The sequence below is a fragment of the Neophocaena asiaeorientalis genome, unplaced genomic scaffold (assembly GCF_003031525.2).
Source record: "Neophocaena asiaeorientalis asiaeorientalis breed wild unplaced genomic scaffold, Neophocaena_asiaeorientalis_V1.1 scaffold78, whole genome shotgun sequence".
Taxonomy (NCBI): Eukaryota; Metazoa; Chordata; class Mammalia; order Artiodactyla; family Phocoenidae; genus Neophocaena; species Neophocaena asiaeorientalis.
In genome coordinates, this window is record NW_020175018.1 from 5,614,599 (window position 1) to 5,636,637 (window position 22,039).

The 22,039-nt window shown below is 44.3% G+C and overlaps 1 protein-coding gene across 1 annotated transcript in view; it reads right to left on the minus strand.

The window, feature by feature from the left end:
- Positions 1 to 22,039, minus strand: part of BRINP1 (BMP/retinoic acid inducible neural specific 1) — a 179,284-nt gene that overhangs the window by 156,276 nt on the left and 969 nt on the right. The window lies entirely within an intron of this gene.

The window sequence follows — 22,039 nt, forward strand, 5'->3', positions numbered from 1 at the left end:
GAAAACAAAATCTGCGGATGCTCAAGTCCCTTATGTGAAATGGCACGGTACAGTCGACCCTCTGGACCCGTGGGCTCCACATCCTTGGGTACAGAGGGCCAACTGTACCAAAATCCAAGACACTGTGCCCTGCCCAAGGCTGTGCCGTGTGGAGGGATGGGACTGTCCTTCTCCTGCTTTTACTCCATGGCTGTCTCCAACCCATCTACTCAGAGCTAATTATTCTTCCTCAACAGTCCATGATGGTTCAGACCACTTTGTTCTCACACCCTGAGATGCTCTTCCTGAATGTGTCCTCCTAATGGACTCTCACTAGACCCACAGCTTAAGCGTTTTTCCTGCCTCCACCCCATCTCTCCAACCCAACCGTGTTAGTTACTTTTTCCTCCAGAGCCCCTGTCATGTGTCAGGGAAGATGGGACGGATGGAAAGAAGCTAAGAGGAAGGGCACTGAGGTCAAAAGACATCAGTTTGTTTCCCATTCTGTTGCTATTCTTTTGTTTCCTTGCGCAACTTATGTAACATCCCTGAATCCGTTTTCCTTTTGCTAAAATTTGGATAGTAGCTGTACTCTACCTATTTCAGAGGTTATCAGGGAAAATCATTTGAGAAGTACATATAATAAAATGTTTTAGTACTGTGCCTTGCACAGAGAAAACGCTCAATAAATATACATTGTTGCTGTTATTATTTGGAATACACACACACGCCCGTGTTCCAGCACACTCATATCATACTCTATTTGCTTAATAGTAATCTTTCTCCTAAATTATAATCCCTTTAAAAGTCCATACTGTCTAGTTCATTTTTGTATCATATTTAGCACAGAGTAGGTGTTTATCAGTTGATTAAACTCCTCCAGAGCAGAGGCATATCTACTTTATCATTTTAACCGCAGCCTTTAGTACAAAGAGGAGCCTTTTCACACATGCTCATTGCATGAATAGATGAATGGGTAAGTGGATAGGAGGACTGCCAAGATGCTCTAGTTAAAATGCTTACCCAGTGCTGAGGTTATGCCTTTACCTCCAACCTCCCAGTTTTTGGCCATGCAGTCAACCTCAAATGCCACAGCTCCCATCCAGTTGTGCAAACACCTTTGTTTTACTAAGAGGGACCCTCAAACAGATTATCCATTCAGCATCCTCTGCTCATGCCTGATTTTTTTTTTTTTAACTCAGCCCCTGCTGTGGCTTACCAAGATCCCCCAAGCACTGAAAAAACTGAGCCTCAGACTTCCTGCCCTCACCCCACATGACCAGTCTCTTCTCCTAACCTTAATGTTCTAGCGTTTTGTTTTTTTTTTGTCTGCACGAAAATAAACAAAAGGCATTGTTGACAAACTTCTGAAAATCAGCAAGAATCCACATGCAACATCTTGGATGCAGGTATTACCCAGATGGCAGTCTAATCTCTGGCAACAAGCAAAACCCAGAGAGCCGACCGCCTGGAGGGGTGGGACAGGGAGCGTGGGAGGGAGGGAGACGCGAGAGGGAGGAGATATGGGAACATATGTATATGCATAACTGATTCACTTTGTTATAAAGCAAGGGCTTGGGGACAGGGAGTGTTTCCCACAACAAGAAGCAATGCTCCGACACCAGCTGGGTGTCCCACAGTTCAACTCAGTTCTGACACTATCTACCCAGACACTGTGCCCCCGCCCCCGCCCCCCGCTGTCACACTCACACACTTCAGATGCCAATCACAAGCCCAGGTCATCACTTGTGTTTCTGACCCATCGGCGATAGACTGGAGGTTCCAATGATCTTGGACTTCAGATGCCTAGCTAAAGCCCAGGTTGTTACCTGTGCTTCTGAGCAACTGGCTGCAGACTGAAGGTTCCAATGACCCCCTCTAACTCAGGGTGTCAATAGCAAGCCTAGGTTATTACCTATACTTCTGATCCACTGGCTGTAGATCAGAGGTCGCCACGACCCCCTCCTGGGGTTTAATTTGTTAGGGCGGCTCACAGAACTCAGGAAAACCGTTTACCCACTAGATCATCAGTTTATTATAAGAAAATATAACTAGAGGAACAGCCAGATGGAAGAGATGCAAAGGGCAAGGAAGGGGAAAGGGCACAGTGCTTCCATGCCCTCTTGGAGTGCCACTCTCTCCGAATCTCCACGTGTTCACCAATCCCAAAGCTCACCAAACCCTCCTTTTGGGGGGTTTTATAGAGGTTTCATTACATAAGCATGCTTGATGAAATCACTGGCCATTGGTGACTGATGCAGCTTCTACCCTCTCTGTCCCTTCCCCAGAGGTTGGGGGATGGGACTGAAAGTTCCAACCCTCTAATCACTTGGTTGACTCCACTGGCATCCAGCCCCAGCCCTTCGGCGCTTTTCAAAAGGTGCCTTATTAACATAACAAAAGACACCTACGTAGCTCTCATCACTTAGGAAATTCCAAGGGTTTTCAGAGCTCTGTACCAGAACGGGGGATGAAGACCAAATTTATACTCCTTATTATAAATCAGTGTCACACTGGGCTACTTCCTTGATTACATCTATCAATGGCTTCCTCCCACCTCTAGATATCAACTATCAGCTATTGTCACTTTACCTCATTATTCGCCATATCTTACTCTCCGTGTCTCTTCCCAGAATCTCTGCCTTTACTTTCTAGATTCCCTGCAGATATTTTCAGCACGTCCCAATCTGTTTTACCCCTCTGTTAGGTTTTCCGAAGCCAATTCCTCTGCCAAGAATGCTCTCTTTACCCTATTCCCATCCCAAACCTAACGCACCCCTTATTCGTTAATATTCAGTTCAAGGTCATCCCCTCTTTGAAGAATCCCCTGACTCCCCAGGAAGAGGAAACCACAGCCTATTCATAACCATGCGCCAACACTTATGTTGCCATACATGTGGGCTTTGGAGGGTGTGGCTTTTGCCTTATTCATGTCAGTATCACCTACACCAAAGCAGGACCTGGTGTATAGCATTCATTCAGCAAATGTCCCATAAATAAGTAAGTAAATGAAAGAATGAACAAGTAAGATAAGCTGACAAATTACTGGCATGTCTGGGTATGTATAGCATGAGTGCAGCATTTCACAATCTGCAGAGCATTCGGGCTTTAATTAAACCGTTTGATACTTACAACGTACCAGGGCTTTCCCAGGAAATCCAGGCTCAAAGAGTTTGAGTGATTTTCTGGGTTAAAACGTGGAAAAGTAGGGACTTGAACTCAATCTACTGATGTGAGTCCAAAACCCCTTCTACACCAAGCATAGTCATTATTAAGAACTAAGGATAGTTTATTAGAAAAACCCCAATGTTGGATCTAGCTTGGAATAAGGGACAAAGATGAGAACAGAACTGATGGTTCCATTGTAAATGTGAGTGGAAAAACCTATCTGTGGGGTGCCCAGCCACCCCCAGATGCATACAGCGTAACATGATGGCACTGGCTGGGCTCACGGGAGAACCTTTAGTTTGGGGAAATGATCATCCAGAAAATACTGGAAATAGATGTTGCCAATTTCCTGATTTCGCCGATGGCCAACTCCATTTCCTGTACTGCATTCCTTGCTACAACTGAAGTTTCAGCCCTTGGAGAGAAGCCGAGAAATTTCTGCAAATGTTTTCTCTTCAACAGATGGAGCAGAAACTGAGAAGCATTACCGGGAAGATGGATCGGTGCATCACATTTGCCACAATAAAAATACAGCAACAGTTAAAAGCAGTCGCAGTTAAATAGAACTGGGAACCCAGGGTTGGCCTAAATCGTTTTTTAATTAAAAGTGAAGGAGAATTTCGAAGCTCTGTTTCAGCTCCTTGGAGCATCAGCGCAGTGAATCTGGAGTGTTTATGCGGCTTGACTGGGTGTCAGATAGCTTGAGATGTATGTGGGCTGAGGTCGGGGTCTGAGAAAGACCCCAGCAGAGGAGACAGTGACGGGAAGTGCGGGGGTGGGGGGAGGCTGCACGTGGCAGGAAAACCGGGTCCCAATCCCAGCTCTGTTCCTGTGTGATTTCAAAACAATCACTTAAGCCCGAACCTCAGTCCCATCATCTGTAAAACAGAGACACACGGCCTGCCTCAGAGTTCCTGCAGGCTCTTGCTGAAATAACATGAGTGGAACATGGGGGTTTTACCTTTCCTACACCTTCCAAAGTGACCACACAAGAGCATCCTAATACCTTTCCCAAGTTCTGCATTCCTTTCCTCCCAATTCTTTCTGTCTTTCTCCTCCTTCAGTTTCTGTATCATGAATACCCTCTGATATTCGCTTCCTTTGGCTCCCTCTTCTTCTATCTTTAAAGCCTACCTGAATATTTCACTAACTGTGGTCTCGGGATCACCTGAAATGGACACACCTGATGCTTTTCAAAAGCATCTTGGGTCCAGACCATGAACTTCTGAGTCAGGCTCCAGGACTGTGGAGGCTGGGATCCTGCCTGTCAATCAACCTCCCCAAAGATGGTGACACACACCAGCCTTTGGGTACCGCTGTTGGATGAAGGCTGCCAGAGAGCAGAGGTTGTCAGTCAAGAATGCTCTTCAGAACTGCTGGGGGAACTTGTTAAATACATTCAAATGAGAGCACTACCAAAGAAAATCTGATTCAGTGGGTCTGGGTTGGGCCTGGGTATACTTATTTTGAAAAAAAAGATCTCAGGGGTTAATAACTTGTAGTGAAAAATCCCTGCAAAGCACATAGCCATGTCAGCACTGTGGATGAATTTATACTAAGCTGTCTATCCTCTGCCTCTTGGATGTGCTTCCCCAAACTCCTTCGACCCCCAAAACCAAAGATACAGATTTGCTCTGTTGGATGATTATGGTTTCAGCCGGTGCATACATATTTACTACATACATATTCATGTATATATATGAATATTTATAAACATTTTTTCATATATATTTCATATATATATATGAATTTTTTTTAACATGCATTTCTTAATACCTAAAAAATGTAAATTACCTACATGCTCATGAACAAATGTGCACACACACACGCACGCACACACACACACACACACACACACACACAGCTTCCGTGGTATAAAGTAAAGAGCCCTACATACTCTCTACATTTCCTTAAGCCAGGTTCTTTCTGTATCTGTGAGAGATGTGGAGGAAACAACTACTCCACACGAAATGGACGCCAGGTGGGGTTTTTTTTCTAAAAGAAAAAAGTCTTGGGCATATAAGCCAGCACTTCAGAGGAAACATAAGCAAGGACACAGATCAACAATAGTTGACCTTGTGTGAACAAGAGGAAGTTAAGGAGGGGAAAAAAAACAATAAGACTGGAGGCCTGAAGGGTCCAGCAATGCAAAGCGCTTTTCTAGAAACCTTGTATAAGTCACAGAGATGCATCTGTCACCCTCAGAACTTACAGTCCTAAGAAAGAAGACCAATATTCAGGGGACTATCTTCTAAAATGACAACATGAATGGTCAGTGAGCAAAGTCACAGATTCCTATTTTGCTTCAAGATTTCTATTACTTGAGTGTCTCGGGTATCAGTAAAGTCAACGATTGCCCTCCCTGGCCCCCACCAAGAATTTTTATGATGTTCGGAAACTCCACCTGTCTCCACCATCAGTGTCCCTTGACCAAAATATTACCATTAGTGTTATTAAGCATTGTATTTCCTTCAAGGCCACCTTTTTCCTGTATAAAGGTTCTCAAGAATGTTTGTAGTTTTAATGCTATATTAGTATTTTCCATGAACTAGGAAGGAGGGTGGACCAGATAACCATAAAATGCCATTCTCTTCCAAGAAACTCTAATTCCATGAGTCTATGATTTTTAAGATTTGGTGGTACTCAGAGTTGATTTTTATATTCCATAAATATTACATTCTATGAGTCCATGAGATTCTGACTCTCAGTTTTTATTATCCTAAGATTCTACAACTATCATTCTAAGATGTCAATATCATAAGAATCAAGACACTTAAAGCTTAACAGGGGCTTCCCTGGTGGCTCAGTGGTTTAAAATCTGCCTGCCAAAGCAGGGGACACAGGTTGGAGCCCTGGTCCGGGAAGATCCCACATGCTGCGGAGCAACAAAGCCCACGTACCACAACTACTGAGCCTGTGCTCTAGAGCCCGCAAGCCACAACTACTGAAGCCTGCACGCCTAGAGTCCATGCTCTGCAACAAGAGAAGCCACTGCAATGAGAAGCCTGCGCACAGCAGAAACAAAGAACCAACGCAGCCAAAAAAAAAATAAAGAGAGAGAGAAAACGCTTAACAATTCCAAGCCACCATCACCTTGATGTGAAAGTGGTGGTCAGACTGTGTTCCCCATGACACAAGTGGAACCCACGTCAGGGTCACAGCATCTGTACTTGATCGGGGAAGGCAGACTGGTTGTGAAAAGAGAGAAGAATGTCCAATTGAGATAAGGGCTCCTAAAACACATCTTGAGGCTTTCCAACCACCTCCCTTCACCCAATCTTCCTCCTTGACTCCATGCTATGGCCTAGAGATTGAGAATACTGATTGCTAGAATAGAGGTGCCACAGAGGCAAGGTTCAGCTGTTTCCTGCCATGGTATCCCCCAGCGTCGGCATGTAGAAGGCTCTCAAATCCATCCTGTGTGACTGAATGAGTCCACTGGACTCACTGCAATATTCTTCCTCCTCTTTCTCTCCCCTTGCCTCCTTCTAACCTTCCTCTACCCTTTCCTTCTCCTCTTTCACCTTCCCCCTCCTTCTCCATCATCTCTTAACAGTATGCTAGAAATTCCATGTGTATTAATTATACCATCCTCATAGGAACACAATAACGTAGGGATTCGTATATCCCCATTTTACAGATAAGCAGCCTGAGGCTAAGAAACTGAGTAACTCGCCAAAGGTCACAGAATTAACACCACAGAGAAGGATCAAACCCTCTGGGTGACCCTATGTTCCTTTATTCCACAGCTGCTTTATAATGTTCTTTTGTTTTTAAATTGAAGTACAGCTGATTTACAATATTGTGTTTGTTTCAGGTGTATGGCACAGTGACTCAGTATTTTTGCAGATTCTATTCCATTCTAATGTTCTTAATAATAATAAAAATAATTTCATGAGAGATTAAGAAAACCAATGCCTAGAGAAAAGGCTTACACTTCCCACTCCCGAATTTAACCCCAAATTAATGTCCTCAACCAACACCAATTCTCATTTCAGAATTTCTAATAACTGAGGGCCTACCACACCCAACTGTTCATTTCATTTTCTAGCTTTTCCTCCTCCTCCCGAGAGTGCTGTACATGGCATGTGTTTATTTTTCAATTAAAGCAAATTAAACAATTTTGTTTTGAGAACTTTTTTTTTTTAGAATTTCACAGCCCACGGTGAGATAATTGAGACCCTGCTGTTTCTGGACGCACTATTTAGAGAGCACAGGCCTAGATCTGGCACAGGCTCGGAGGAAGTTATCCTTAACCCCTCCCTCTCCTGTGTCCCACCATCACTGCTTCTCCAATCCACTCCCTTGTCACTGCCCTAGCCTAGAAGGACATCTTCTATCAGTCATCTGAACAATTACGATAACCTGCTACAGGGCCACCGGACTCCTCCCTCCCCTTCCCCGTATCTCTGTCTTTGTCTTTCTCAATCCCAGATGTGATCAAGTCCATCCACTTCTTAAGAGTTAGCAACAATGTTCTAAACACAGATTACTTAATAGGAGTTCTAAGATTTTATATGTTTCATCCTTAGATTGTCTCTAGCTTTGCCCCGAGCACACTCTCCAGTCAGACTGAACTATTTCATCTCCCACTCTCTACTTGGAATGCCGTTCCAGCATCTATCCGTCCTTCATGGCTCACGCAGACAGACCTCCTCTCTTCTCCCTAACCTGCTGTGATGCTCCAATTTCAGCACCAGCTACTCTGTATGACCTCATGATGCACACCTGTCTCCTTATCCGACCAGCAGAGCTTCAGATCAAAAAAATGTCCTGTTCATTGGAGATCAGAGAGAAAAAGGGCAGGAAAGTAGGATGGTAAAGGCAGAAGGAAGGAAGGGAGGGAGGAAGGTGAAAGTTACATTAAATCTGGGAAACTTCCCTTCTTACTCTTCTTTGATAATAATTTTCTTAATATGACCATCATCTCTGAAATAATATGGACCATCAGAATTGCTCATATAAAATTTTTCCGTACTCATAATATTCTTATTTTTCTATGGAAGATAGATTTGTCTAGTGCAGAGTTTCCTCAAGTAAGCTATATAGAACATTATTATGAATTAAATGAAAAATATAGAAAGCTGAAACTATGTAGTCAAATTCTGAGAAAGACTGAATTAGATTTTAAAATCTCTATGACAGGACTTTGTCAGGAAATATGCTTATATATAATTTGATTTCCAAGAGAGGGTAAATCATTGAAGCAGCTCCCAAATTTATTTGACCACACAACACCTTTTTCTCAGAGTTTTAGAGGAACTCGTGCACCGTGGGAAATGACATGAAAATGTTCAGTCAGAAGAATAGCTGTTGCCGGGGAATCAGGAGTCGGGGGAGGTTTAACAACCTCACTAATAAAGATCGTGGCCTTTGCCATAACATTCCCCCATCAGAGCCTTAATTTCTTTATCTGAAAAAAAGAGGGAGGGTCAGATATGATGCATCGTAAGGTCCCTTCTAGCTCTAACATTCTATGGTTCTGTGATGAAAAACAGACACAAACTTGGGGTCACGTCTTCGTGCCCACCATTTCCTCTACGCGGAATGCCCCCTTTCCACTTGCACGAGGACAGATCCTTCCCTCCAATGCCATTGCCTGTCCTAAGCCTTTCCTGGGCAACATGGATTAGCATGCTTTCACTCCTGAGGTTTCCTGTGGAAATATTTCATTTTCATACGAGGCTGCCTTGAATATATAGCTCATACCTTCTTGAATTCATTTAATCTTTGAGGGCGATTATATGTCGTGCATTGTGATTACAAAGGTGGCAAAGACACAGTCTTACATATGCCTTCTCTTCCCACTCAGCCCTTGGGGATATGTCAGAGTCATACATAGCTTCCCAAAGAGCTCAAGACAATGACTTAAAATTGAGGACAAAATCTATCATTTGTAAATCCCCTTTAAAGACCATTTAATGTTTTGTTTTGTTTTGTTTTGTTTTGTTTTTTTGCGGTATGCGGGCCTCTCACTGTTGCAGCCTCTCCCGTTGTGGAGCACAGGCTCCGGACGCGCGGGCTCAGCGGCCATGGCTCACGGGCCCAGCCGCTCTGCGGCATGTGGGATCCTCCCGGACCAGGGCACGAACCCGCGTCCCCTGCATCGGCAGGCAGACTCTCAACCACTGCGCCACCAGGGAAGCCCTCATTTAATGTTTAAACCAATGATTTTCAAGTCATTTTTTAAAAGACCTGGAACCCTTTACTCAACTCTTATACAAGAGTAATAAAGCCAAGATAAAGTAGATCTGCTCTAGGTAGATGGCAAGGTGAGGATGGACTCTGAGTAAATCTCACTTGCTCAACCCTCCTACTCCCCCGGTGCACCTCCAAAGGGTTTCTTAGGACCCCTACTGAATCTCAAGCCCTCATTTTAAAAGCAAGGAAACTGAGGTCCAGAGAAGGAATGTGATTTACCCAAAACTAAAAGTGACACTTAGAGTCAAAACTGATTCCCAGGTGGCACCCACTAAATCTGTGTTTTCCAAATCGTGGCACACAAAATACTACCAGTATGTGAAATGATTCCAGATGATTCCAGATGATTCAGAGGTGGTACAGCTTGTCTTTTAAGGGCATGAGAGCTATTTTAGTGTATATTGCAAAGTATAAATTACTTATCAAATATTTGGTTTTTATGAGTATTATTGCTCAGGCCAAGGTCAAGAAAAAAAAGGAAAAAAAAACTGAGTCCATTTAAATTTGATTTAGGACAAATTACTTAGAAATTTAGCAAACTCTGCATTAAAGCACATGTCTCTGCTTCTTCAGGGCTTTTTTCTACCAAGAACTATTCACTGGTCCACCACATCTTACTGCTTAAAATGCTCATTACCCAAGTAATGCACATTCATTAAAGAAATATTAGGCAATACAGGTAAGTATATAGGAGAGACTGAAATTCACTCATAGCCTATCGCCCAGAGTTAACCACTCAAATATTATATTAAGGTGTACCTTTCAAAATAGCAGGCTATACACAATATTCTGTACCTTATGGGGTTTTGGGGGGTTTTTTTGGTTTTTTTTTTTAACTTAGTAGGTTACCAAAAAATATATCCATACCGATAAATGTCATCATGAGTGCCACTGATTCAGCACTTAACTGTATATGAGGCATGCTGCTAGGCGCTTTATACACGTGATTTTCATTCTCAGCTGAATTCACAGATATTCACAGCTAAACTAATAGGGAGGTACTGTTGCTAGCCCCGTATTACAGGTTCCCTATTTTCATCCCACCTTCTAATATATAAATGTGCTTCTCTAACTATCATTCCGAATGACTCTAGATATTCCATGATATGCTTTGTTTTGGTGTTCCTTTTTTCTCCCAAACACTCTGAACTCCTTCTTCTCATACAAATAATTAATTTACTTCTTGGAATGGGGAATTTCTTAAAATGGAAGGATTTTCATCTTCTTTTAAAAAACAGGGACAGAGACAACAAGAGCGGTAGAGTTGGAAAGAGATCTGACCCTGTTCTAGAGCATCTCCTCTTCTCCCCACCTTCCTCTTGATCACCTCACTGCAGCCACACTGGTCTCACTGTTCCTCCAATCCACCAAGCACAGTCTGACCTCAGAGACTTTATTCTTGCTGGAATGCTCGTCCCCGGATGTCCTCATGGCGCTCCCACGACTTCAGACAGACCTCTGCCCAATGTCAACATCTCACTGAGGATGTCCATTGCCCATCTATACAAAACAACCCGCCCTCTCCCACCAGGCTGCCTTCCACCTCTATGACCCTCCTCTCCACCTGACATACTATATGTTTGCTTGTTTATTTATTTCTCTTCTCCCTCATGAGAAGGTCAACTCCAAGCAGGCAGGGGCTTAGTCAGTTTTGCTCCCTGCTGCATTTACAGCTCCTAGAACAATGTCTTACACAGAACAAGTGTTCAATAAACAATGTCTGTTTCTTAAATGAAAGAATGAAAGTCACATTTCATAAAAGGTTGCATTCAATAAAGATTTCTGCCAATGCCCCAGGAGAGTGTCTTTTTCCCTTCATTCTTACCAATACTGGATGCTGGCGTTAAAAACACACACACACATCTTGATGATGTTGTGTGGCAACACATTCCTATGTTCATTTGTTTGATTACTAGGGAACCTGAATATTTTGGGTTTTTGTATAGGTTTATGAACCAAGTGTGTTCCCCATCCCATTTTTAGCTGGAAGTCCCATCATATTCAGATCATATTCTGGCAAAAGATGATCTTATGACCATATCTGGGCTCAGGTTTCATTAAGAGAGAGAACTCTGCCTTGGACATTTCCCCCTATATCTACTGTTCTTCTCCTTCCTACCTATTCTCAACTACATTCAGTATTCCTTTATACACTCACATGTGAGTGTGTGTGTGTGTGTGTGTGTGTGTGTGTGTGTGTGGAGAGAGAGAGAGAGAGTATATATAGATATCTATATACATAGAGAGAATATATATACATATGTATTCTATATATATTTTACATAATATATATTCTATCTGTCTATATATATCTTTTCTCTTGCAACATTAGGCTGTCACAATTCATACCACCTCCACCCTGCTATTTCCTGAGCCTCTTTTAAAAGTGCTACTGTTACCAGAGGTGGCTTTGGTGATTCTATTCCCAAGAAAAGTAAGATCTTGGCTCTTGGCTGGGGCCCAGAGTCAGAAAGTAGCTTATTCTATGACCACTGGTCCTGGTCTCAGCAGCACTGGAGCTTCCACAACTTAAGGGTGCAAATAAACATGCTAAGCTAAGGTTTCCTGCTGAGGCATTGTGAAGTTAAATTACTATTTTAAGAGGCTATGAAGTTGGCAGCCAGAAAGCACTGGAAGAGTGGAAGATATTCATGACGCTGACAGATAAAGAAGGAGAGAAAGCAAAATGCAGGTTATTAAGGAGATTTAAGGAGTCTCCCTCCAGTGACACCATTTATAACATCTCCTGGAGCACGTAAGATAGATGCCTTCCTCATTTAGGCATATACAAGACTGGGATTGAGGGCAGGGACACAATGACAGAAGGCTTGAAGATTTGCAACAACGTACCTGGCCTAAAACAACAGAGACCAAACAGCAAGAATCCACCTTGATTTGGGGAAGCCACCAAGCTTCTAGGGGCTGGACCATGCCTTAGGGGTGTGTGTGGATGGAGGGCAGTTCAGTAGAAAGACGTTATGTTTAGTGTCTGATGATATGGGTTTGAGACCTGATGCTATCACTCGTTTTTTATCTTGGGGCAAATCCTTTCACCTCTGAGGCATGTGGTCCGCATCTGGAAAATGGGGAGAAGAATTCCAGCTTCAGAATGTGAAGGCTGAATAAGATACACATGTTAAGATATACAAGCAGTTGGTAAGATACAGGATGAAGACAAGGAAGAGGGGAGTCGTGAGGAGAAGGATGATAAACATGGTTCTCACGAGGGTGTGTGGCCTGCTGTCAATCAGCTGCTCTCCCATAGGTACCTGCTGAACACCCAGGTCTTACAGATTAGGACACCAAATCAAGAGGTACAATGACATGGGCTGCAGGGGACTAGGGTACCATGACCAACTCAGATATAGTTGGACCCTAAAGAGGAAAAAGTGTATATGTAAAAAAAAATGAGAAAGTTGACCCGGACCATATTGAAGATGACTTTTCAGCCCTGATTGGTCAATGATCGTATGGCTATATCTGTTTTCTGACACGTGGTAATAGAAAGAATTAAAAAATCTGCCTCAATCATTTTGAATCTTTCAAGGCCTTTTCCTACTCTCTTAATCTCTCACCTAACTGCTGGTATCACATTGCCATATGAGGGAACAGGATTGGTAAAAACGATGGAGAGGGGCTTCCCTGGTGGTCCAGTGGTTGGGGTTCTGTGCTTCCACTGCAGGGGGCGCGGGTTCAATCCCTGGCCAGGGAAGCTCTGCATACCACGAGGTGCCTCCAAAAGGAAAGAAAAGATTGAGAAAGCTCATTTGCAAGGTAGTGCCTCGAACCTGATAATAATCTCTTTCCTACAGGACCTTTCCAGTTGGGGAACATACCTGGGGCCTGGGCGACATTTCATCTAATGCAACAGGGTGTAGTAATAATAAAAAAAAAAAAGTTATAATAGTTAACGTTTATATAATGGTGATGATCTGCCAGGCATGATTCAAAGTACCTATCGTATAAACTCATTAAAACCCCACAATATCTCTATGAGGAGTAACTACTGCTATGCTCATTTTACAGATGAAGAAACTGGCAGAGAAACATCAGGTGATCTGGCCAAGGTCACAGAGCTAGTCAGTGGCACAGCTGCCATGCAAACTCTGGAGTCCACGCTTTCAACCGCTAGGCTTTCAAGTGAGACAGAAATAGTACAAGTCCTCAACACATGACTGACTCAGCGTGTGGCCTTGACCGAGGGGCATCACCGCACTAAGCCCTGGTTTCCTCGTCTCCAGCGTGGGGGATGAGACTGCTTATGCAAGTGCTCGTTGAGAACATTCAACAAGATATCTATGCCAAGTACCCAGTACAGCTCAAAGAACTGCTGACATTCTTGGCATACCCACTGCTCCACTTCAAGAATGGTTCTCTAATTGTGATAGATCAGCCATCACTAAATATTGTGGGCGAAGACCCTTCCAGAACTCCTCAAGTCCTATCCTATGCTCTGCCTAAATGTATAATTCTCACTGTCAGGAATTGAGAGGAGAGGGCAGGTAAAACTGCGGCTGATACAGTAATATTTTCAGGAATCACTTGTGAGGTTTCACTGGACTTTGAATGACGCTGTCCTGCTGATATGCATTCAGAATAAATTTCTTTAGACCTCTTTCGGCCCTCCCTTGCCTCGGCCAACTCTGGTAATGGCACTTGACGAGGACCACGTCACCTTAGAGAGTCATGACTCCAAAACTGATCCCAGTAGGAAAACCATATTACCACCTCCTGCTGCTGGGTAATCTACTTTTCAATCTTTCCCTCCATTCCCAAACACATCGAAGTGCTGATTTTCTTTTTTTAATGGCTCCTGTGCTTTGTGCAGATGTTTTTATAGTACCAGGTAAGGCTTCTTGTGGGTCCTTCCCCTATGATGTGCCTGTAAACCCAGAGCCCATCAAATTCCATGAGAAATTTAGCTTATCCACTACCATGTAAACCAAAACATACTTACTTAAGGTAGATATCACAGTTCTTGGAATGTCTTCCAGACCGATCTTGGGGTGGGGGTGGGGGTCTCTGGAGTGTCTAGGGATTCCACAGCCCACCAGAAATTCACCTACGTAAGGACTGACCACTTAGAAGTGTGGGTCCTCTAAAAAGCAATGGCATCCTAGATGTCTGCCCTTCCTCCTCCTGAATCAGCTTGTCATCAATCTGTAACTCAACTGCTCCAAAATACCCCCAGGATCCATTTTTTCTCATAGAGGTTTCTACTGGTTCATTTGCAGGACTTCTGAAAGGCTAGATAAATTATGCCTCAGAAACCCCTCCGGGCCAGTATTGGGTTAACCCTTACAAAGGGTTCTAGCTGTTCAGATGGGCCATTTACTTGGAACCCTGCTGCTCTGACCTTTGCAATTTACACAAAAACCATGGCATCTTGCTTTTGTTAATTGCCTTATGCATCTACCTCCTCACACTTGGGGGGAACACAGTCTCTTAGCTGTTCCCAAGATGGCCCTGACATTGTTGTATGCAGCTCTGCACCCTGTGAGATAATCACAAACTGAGAACAAGATTTGTTCAGAATGATGTATTTTGTGTCCACCCCAGGCTTTCTTTCCTGTGTCCAACAACTGATGGCGGACAGGCCTGGTAATTTACCACTCTTAACTTTCCCACACCCTGTCTCTTTCAGTCTATTTGCCTTAAGGCCACTGCAATCTCCAAAAGACAGTTCCTTTGAGAGATAAAGATGCCCCTCACCCTCATATGCAAAAAGGAAATTAACTTCACATTTCCTCAGCCTCCTTATCTTCTTGTCTTCTCCACCCCCTCAGTAGCAAGGACTGTCTATAGATTTCTAGGCAGCCTTTCTAGGCTACCATGTTCCAGGAGGACAGTGGGTTTCCTGCTAACACGTAATCCCTTTGATATTAAGAGTTACAAGCAAGCCACCTCTATCCCACTCAGCAACACTGTTGAGTCACAATCTGTGCCCTGAGGTATGACTTCTTTTTGATTTGCTTTTTTGAGAAGACATCTAAACCTTATGATGAAGTGTGGCTACTGCGTGTGAGTCTCTCTCTGCTTTTACAAGAATTTCGTCATGCACCATTTCCGCAGAGCTGGGCAAATCCCTTCGGTAAGGCAGGCCACCGTGTGGTCCTTCTTAATTGGGAGAAGGCAAGCCCAGAGAAGGGCAGATATGTTCTCAAGGTGGTCCACATATACGGTGGTAGGAGCCAGGACTAAAATCAGGTGCCCTGAGTCTCTGTGCTCTTCGTACACTTGGAATTAATGAAGATATAACATGAACAGATGTCATCTCTGATCTCCAACACTTTATAATCATAGCCATCCACCTCCTTCCTCTACCACCACCATCTCTGTGTCTTCTTTTAATCTTACCCTTCACCAAACTCTCACAGAACTTCTGAAATGGCAATGATCAGTCTCCATGAATGCTAATTATTTATGGATTTGCAGACCTCCTCTAGTCCTTGGCACGATTCATCGCCATACCCCCAAGCCATTTTGTTTAAGGCCTTTCCCAGACAAGAGATGCAATAAATATTTGCTGATCCAAACTGATTCCAGCTTTCCTCCTTTTTCATCAGACTTCATTTCAATTACTTCTCCCCAGGTATTCATTCCTCTTCTCCTTTTCTAGCCATTCCCCCCTCTCCAGGTCCTCCCCCTCCCTTTAGATTTGGGTATTTCCAGAGTGTGTAGCACTCAGAGCAGGACTAGAAATTAAGAGTAGAGGAATTCACTGAAATGACTGATTAAAAATGGACACAAAGAAAACCCAGAGAGAACACGTAATGATGAGCTTCTGTCAATCTCCAAACTCTCCTCAGCTCAGTCCTCAGACTACCTACTTCCTAGACAGGGAGATTGCAAAGGGGAGATGTCTAGACTTCTAATCCTTCACCTTGTACAAGACCTTTGTGATCTGGCCTCTTCCTACCTTCTTTTCTTTTTTTTTTTTTTAAAGAAGATGTTGGGGGTAGGAGTTTATTAATTAATTAATTAATTTTTGCTGTGTTGCGTCTTCGTTTCTGTGCAAGGGCTTTCTCTAGTTGTGGCAAGCAGGGGCCACTCTTCATCTCGGTGCGCGGGCCTCTCACTATGACGGCCTCTCTTGTTGCAGAGCACAGGCTCCAGACGCGCAGGCTCAGTAGTTGTGGCTCACGGGCCTAGTTGCTCCGTGGCATGTGGGATCCTCCCAGATCAGGGCTCGAACCCGTGTCCCCTGCATTAGCAGGCAGATTCTCAACTACTGCGCCACCAGGGAAGCCCTCCCTACCTTATTTTCATCTTATGACATTCCCTTTCTCATGCAAAAGCTTCAGTCACACTATCCTTTAGATTTCCTAAGCTTGACCCTGCCTAGTGACGTCATCACTGTTCTTCTTTCTGCCTCTGATATGATATTCTTTCCCCACATAATCACAAGGTTGGTTCCTTTTCATTTAAATCTCAGTTCTAATATCACTCCCTCCGAGAATTCTTTTCCTGACGACCCTATCTAAAGTTCTGTGACCTACATTTCTTTCTAGCCTATTACCCCCAATTTTTATTTGCAATTGTTTTGTTTGCCTATGTCTTTACTCATTTATCAGCAATCTCTCCCCACTAGATTATGAGCTCCATGAGAACAGGACCATGTTCATGCTACAGTTCTGATGTCCAGATCTGTGCTGTTCAGTAAGTAGCCACTATCCACATACAGCTACTTAAATTAAAATAAAATGAATAAAAATTAAATAAGATAAAAAACCCAAAGTAACACTAGCCATGTTTCAGGTGCCCAGCAGTCACATGTGCTTTGTGGCTACCATACTGGACAGCACGGGGAGCATATCCAGCATCACAGAAAGTTCTATTTGACAGAACTGGTCTATAGCAATGCTTGAAAAATAGTAGGCAGCCAATAAATATTTGCTGAATCAATAAATGAATGAACGTCCCTTTTAATCCTCACTCAACTTCACCTCTCCCTTTTGTGGCTTACCCCGTAAGTAAGATAAACTAGACGATGCCCACAGGACAACATACAGTTTGGTGAGGGGCCTGAATGGATGTTACAGGAGAAAGGGCTGTGAAAATAGGCCCATCTAGTCTGAAAGAGAATATCTGTGGTTATAAGACTGGAAGAGAATTATACTTGTGTTATATGATTTTAGAGACTTATGGATGGAAGGCAGACTTAGTGTCAAGGTGAGAAAACATTCCAGCAAAGCTCTCCCTAGACAACACAGGCTGCTTTGTGTGGCAAAGAGTTCACTGTTGCTAAAAGTACTAAAAATGAGACTGCGTGGCCATGTGTTATGGATATTACAAAAAGGACTCTTGGTTCTTGAATAAGGAGAAAGGTTTGGTTATAGTGCAACCTTAAAACACTGAGATTCTTTGATGAATGTCATGAAACATCAATTTCAAAGAGTTAATAATATGCCCCCCAACTGTTCCTAGCAACTACTGAACAACCCAATCCTCTTGGCCACCCACAACAGTTACCATTAACTCAGAGGTACACTGGAAAAGGCAGAGATGCTGAAGCAAGGAGGACTTAGGTTCAAATTCTAGCTCTGTTGGTTATGTGAAGGGACCTAGCCATACTGAGTTTCACTCTCCTCTTGGGCAAGGGACCTATACATCCTGCATTTCACTTTCCTCTTCACTAAAAGGGGCTGTGTCTGCCTCACTGGGTGAGAAGGAAGATTAAATGAGAACAAAACTAAAGACCCAGGAACACAGCAGGGAAACTTTCACTTCCAAGTAGGAGAGAAGTTTACTTGTCTGTATCATCATTGGTATCCCTACATTATTGGTACAGGTGGTATAATTTTGAAGCCATGATTGAATTGCTTTGAGTGAATATGAAACAATTATCAGAAAGAGAAAGAGGGAAAGAGAGAGAGAAATTACAGCTGTTGATCAAACTGGGCTTCGAATGTAACAGCAAACATTTCTAGAGCAACTACACTGTGTCAGTCCCTGGGGATAAAAAGATGCTCCTAAGATCTTAGACCATATTGAAGAGGGCAAGTGAGACACAGGCCCACAGAGGTATGAAACAGGGCAAAGAGAGACGCAAGCTAAAACAGAGCTTCAGACAAAATTATATGAAAGAACAGGGTAGAAAGAGATTAATTACAAAATAAGATTTGGGGAAGACTTCTTGGAAGGGTCATTTGAGCTGGAAGCTGAAATACAGGTAGGATATTAAAAATATGAGGCTGACATTGTGAAATGGAGGAGGGAAAGATAGAGGTACTCCTTGCAGAAGGGGTTAGAATGGAAAACAATGAGGGGAATTATTTGGAGAATGACATTTGAAGATTCGTCCTCTTCACATGACCCCCATCTTGTCTTTAATATGATTACTGGGAGTTCAGTGGCCAGTTTGTTAATCTTTCGATTTTAGCAGGGCGGACGCAGGTAGAGAAGATGAGTAGGATATGGCTAACCCTAGTGGCCTGGTCAGGTGATAGGTACTGGTGATTTCATCTAAGGAATCAGGAGGGGATAAGCTAGAGGATGCAAATCAGAAATTTTCTCTTCCCACAACTGAAGGTCCCTTGGGCAAAGACCTTTCCAGAGGAACAGAGGACTTTTTGGTCAAAAGCATAAACTCTTGTAAGCACTAAGAAGGAGATGTCTTATTTGGACGGACCAGGGGAGAGTGTTTTTAAGGTCCCCACCTGTACAATTTCAAATATATTCATTGCAGTCTGAGCTAGGCTGTCTAAACTCAACAGGGGCTCAACAGCTGATTTGGAATCTCTGATCTGTTTCTTCTTGATTGAAATGGAGTCACAGCTCCCCCTTCTGGGAGCTAAAGTGCCATCCAGCCCCGGAAAAGCCTGTGTGGAAAGGCTCTATTGCGGATGGGCCTGAAACACCCATGTGTTTTTTCTCCATGTTCACCTGCACCCCAAAAAGAGCAGCTAGGAGTCCGGGAGCACACTTTTGCTTGCACATGATTCTAAACTTCCTAAGAGCCCATCTTTCACAGAGCTTTATACTTCCCGTTCCATGGGACTATGAGTCCCAGTCTTCGTGTGGCTGATGCTTTCATATAGGCGAAAGCAATTTGGTGCAGAGGTTGCAATTCTCTTCTGGGAAGTATACCAAGTAGAAAAGATTTCTAAATCTGCGTGTGTCCATGTGAGTGCCATGTATGTATGTGTGCTTGTGCATGCTCCCGTGACGGCAACGTGTATGATTGTATAGGGGTACGAGACTCATTGATGTAAAGAAATGAATTTGCCTGAAGTATTTGCATTGCTAGATGGGTGGACACTTGGCTCTGGGGAAAGCAAAGCATTTCTTAATAAAGAGCTCAGGTACAGTCCAGATGCTCTGCTGGCTTCTGTCTACTAGGCATGGGCAGCATTAGGTCCCTAGCTGTGTGTCATTCTCTGAAGGCATTAGAGAAGGAATGTATGTTCTGTGCAGGTGTATGTCTGTCTGTCTGTTTCTGTCTAACCGGGAGTGTGATTAAAGCGTTGGACCCTTTCTCTCCAGGTCATGTTTCCAGATGGAACAGCTTTGAAGTGCATCTCTGAAATAAGAAGTTTGATGAGGGAAGATAATCGATTATCTTGGATGGGAACATGGTGGCAGGGTACGGGTGGAGAGCAATATATAGTCCCTGGGCAGTGTGGCCAAGAGGAAAAGACATTGATCTGGCTGTCAGGCATCACAGGTTCTAGCCCTGGGCACCCCACCAACTCGCTAGAGAATGTTGGGGACTTCTCATGGCCTCTCTGGCTACAGACTCCTGCCCTTCTGCTCTTCAATATTCCGTCCAGCTTCTATTGTCTATGTATTAAAAGAGAGAGAAAATGAGAGCAGTTCCTAACACGGGGTCTCCTCCTTTGCCTTCACACACCCCACCTAAAGTGAAGTGGGGACCTCTGCTCTGACATGAGTTTCCCAAAGCAGATTCCTTGTGGCCGCGTGAAGCTTCAGCCTGAGGTGTCAGCCTCTGGCCAGAGAACGGTGTGTCTGCAAGTGCCTGCAGGTAGCACAGTCACCCACCCGCTAGGGCAGGTTCCCGCGAACACGTTTGCTTTTATCTCTCCCCAGAAGATAAATATATACATATAGGTTTTTAAGACAAGTATATTTCTACTTTTTTCCCCTAGAAGACCTTTCCACTGGCCCCTTCCTGCCTAGGTAGACAAGAGGCTGTGGTCCCAGCATCTCAGCCCTTGTCCTCCAGCGCCTCATTGCCTAACAGCAGAACGGCTGCCTCTTACCTCGGGAAAGTAACAGCTGCCGAGTCTGGAAGCCATGCTAACAGCAGCAAAACTCAGCATTTTTGCTGAGTAGGGCAAGCCTTTAAGACACATCCGGGAATCAAATCAATGGCTGGCCCCAGAGTCCAAGCCTAGCAGGACCTAGCCCGGGAGGCCAAAGGACTTACCTAGACAGCCTCCTAGAAGGTGGAGGAAAGAGGAGAGGGGGGCTTGGCCCAAACTGTCTTCCTTACTGAGATTCTTCCCACCAGCCCTGTGTGCCCTTGGCAGTATGTTGGAGCCAAGCAAGAGATGTGAGGTGCAGATCAACAGCAGTTTAAGTCAATTACCGCCACACTCCGCCATGAGTTCTCCACCCACAACCAGTTCCCAAATTGTAGGTCTCCTTCAGTATTGAAGCGCACGCGCGCACGCGTGCGCGCGCACACACACACACACACACACATACACACATTGCCTCTCTGCCTTCTCCCAGGATCCTCCTAAGCCCAGTGGAGCCACGAGGAGGCATAGTACAGGAAAAGATTCCCTTGGGTCTCCCCAATGGGGAAGGGAAAGAGGGATCTGTCTTAGGGAAGTGCCCCATCCATCTCCTACCATATTTCTCAGAGCTGCCCCCAGATGAAATTTCCTCTGCGATTCTATGTAGCTATGATGGATGAGCAAGTCCCTGAGGACCCTTTCTCCTTTCCCTGGAGGGGGATCCATACAGACTTGCCCAGATCCTCCCCCAGAGCACAGAAACAGGAGGTGCTGTAATGCTGTTGTGATTACAAACAGAGAGGCAGGGTAGACTCTATCCCAGACTTGCCCCAGATGAGTCCACCTGCGACTTCTCCCAGTGACTCCAATTTCCCATCAGAATCCTGGAATCTGCCCAGTGTGGAATTTAAAGTGACAGCCTCTCATTGCCTCAGGGTTTGGCCATTTCTCTTTCACATTAAACGGTGAGTCCAAGTGTAGCAGATCTCCATCCTTTGGAGAAATCTTCCTTCAAAGGTACCAATATTGGGCTAAATAAGGTACCATCCCGATCCCCGGAATCCTCCCCAAATTCCAAGCCCAGAGCCCCAAGGGGAATCCACAGCGGGTTTCCCGATGGCTACGTGATCCTATAGTAAGGATCCCATTCCCTGTACGCTGGAGAGACCTAATTAAAAAGACACACGAGCGCAGACAGACATACACGTACAAGCATGCACACACACACATCGTGCCTTAAGTAGGTTAGAGGACCTCTTTTCACCCCCTCCCCTATACATACATACACACACACACACACACACATCACAAACACACGCATCGAACGCAAACGACGCCGCACACGCAAACACACACTAGCACCATATCAAGTTCTCACCATGGTACACACGTCGGGAGCGCGCGGGGAGCACACAGGCCACTTCCTAAGACCCGCATTTAACCCTCTGCGCCCCAGAGCACAGAGACACCCCCCCCCCAGGAAAGCT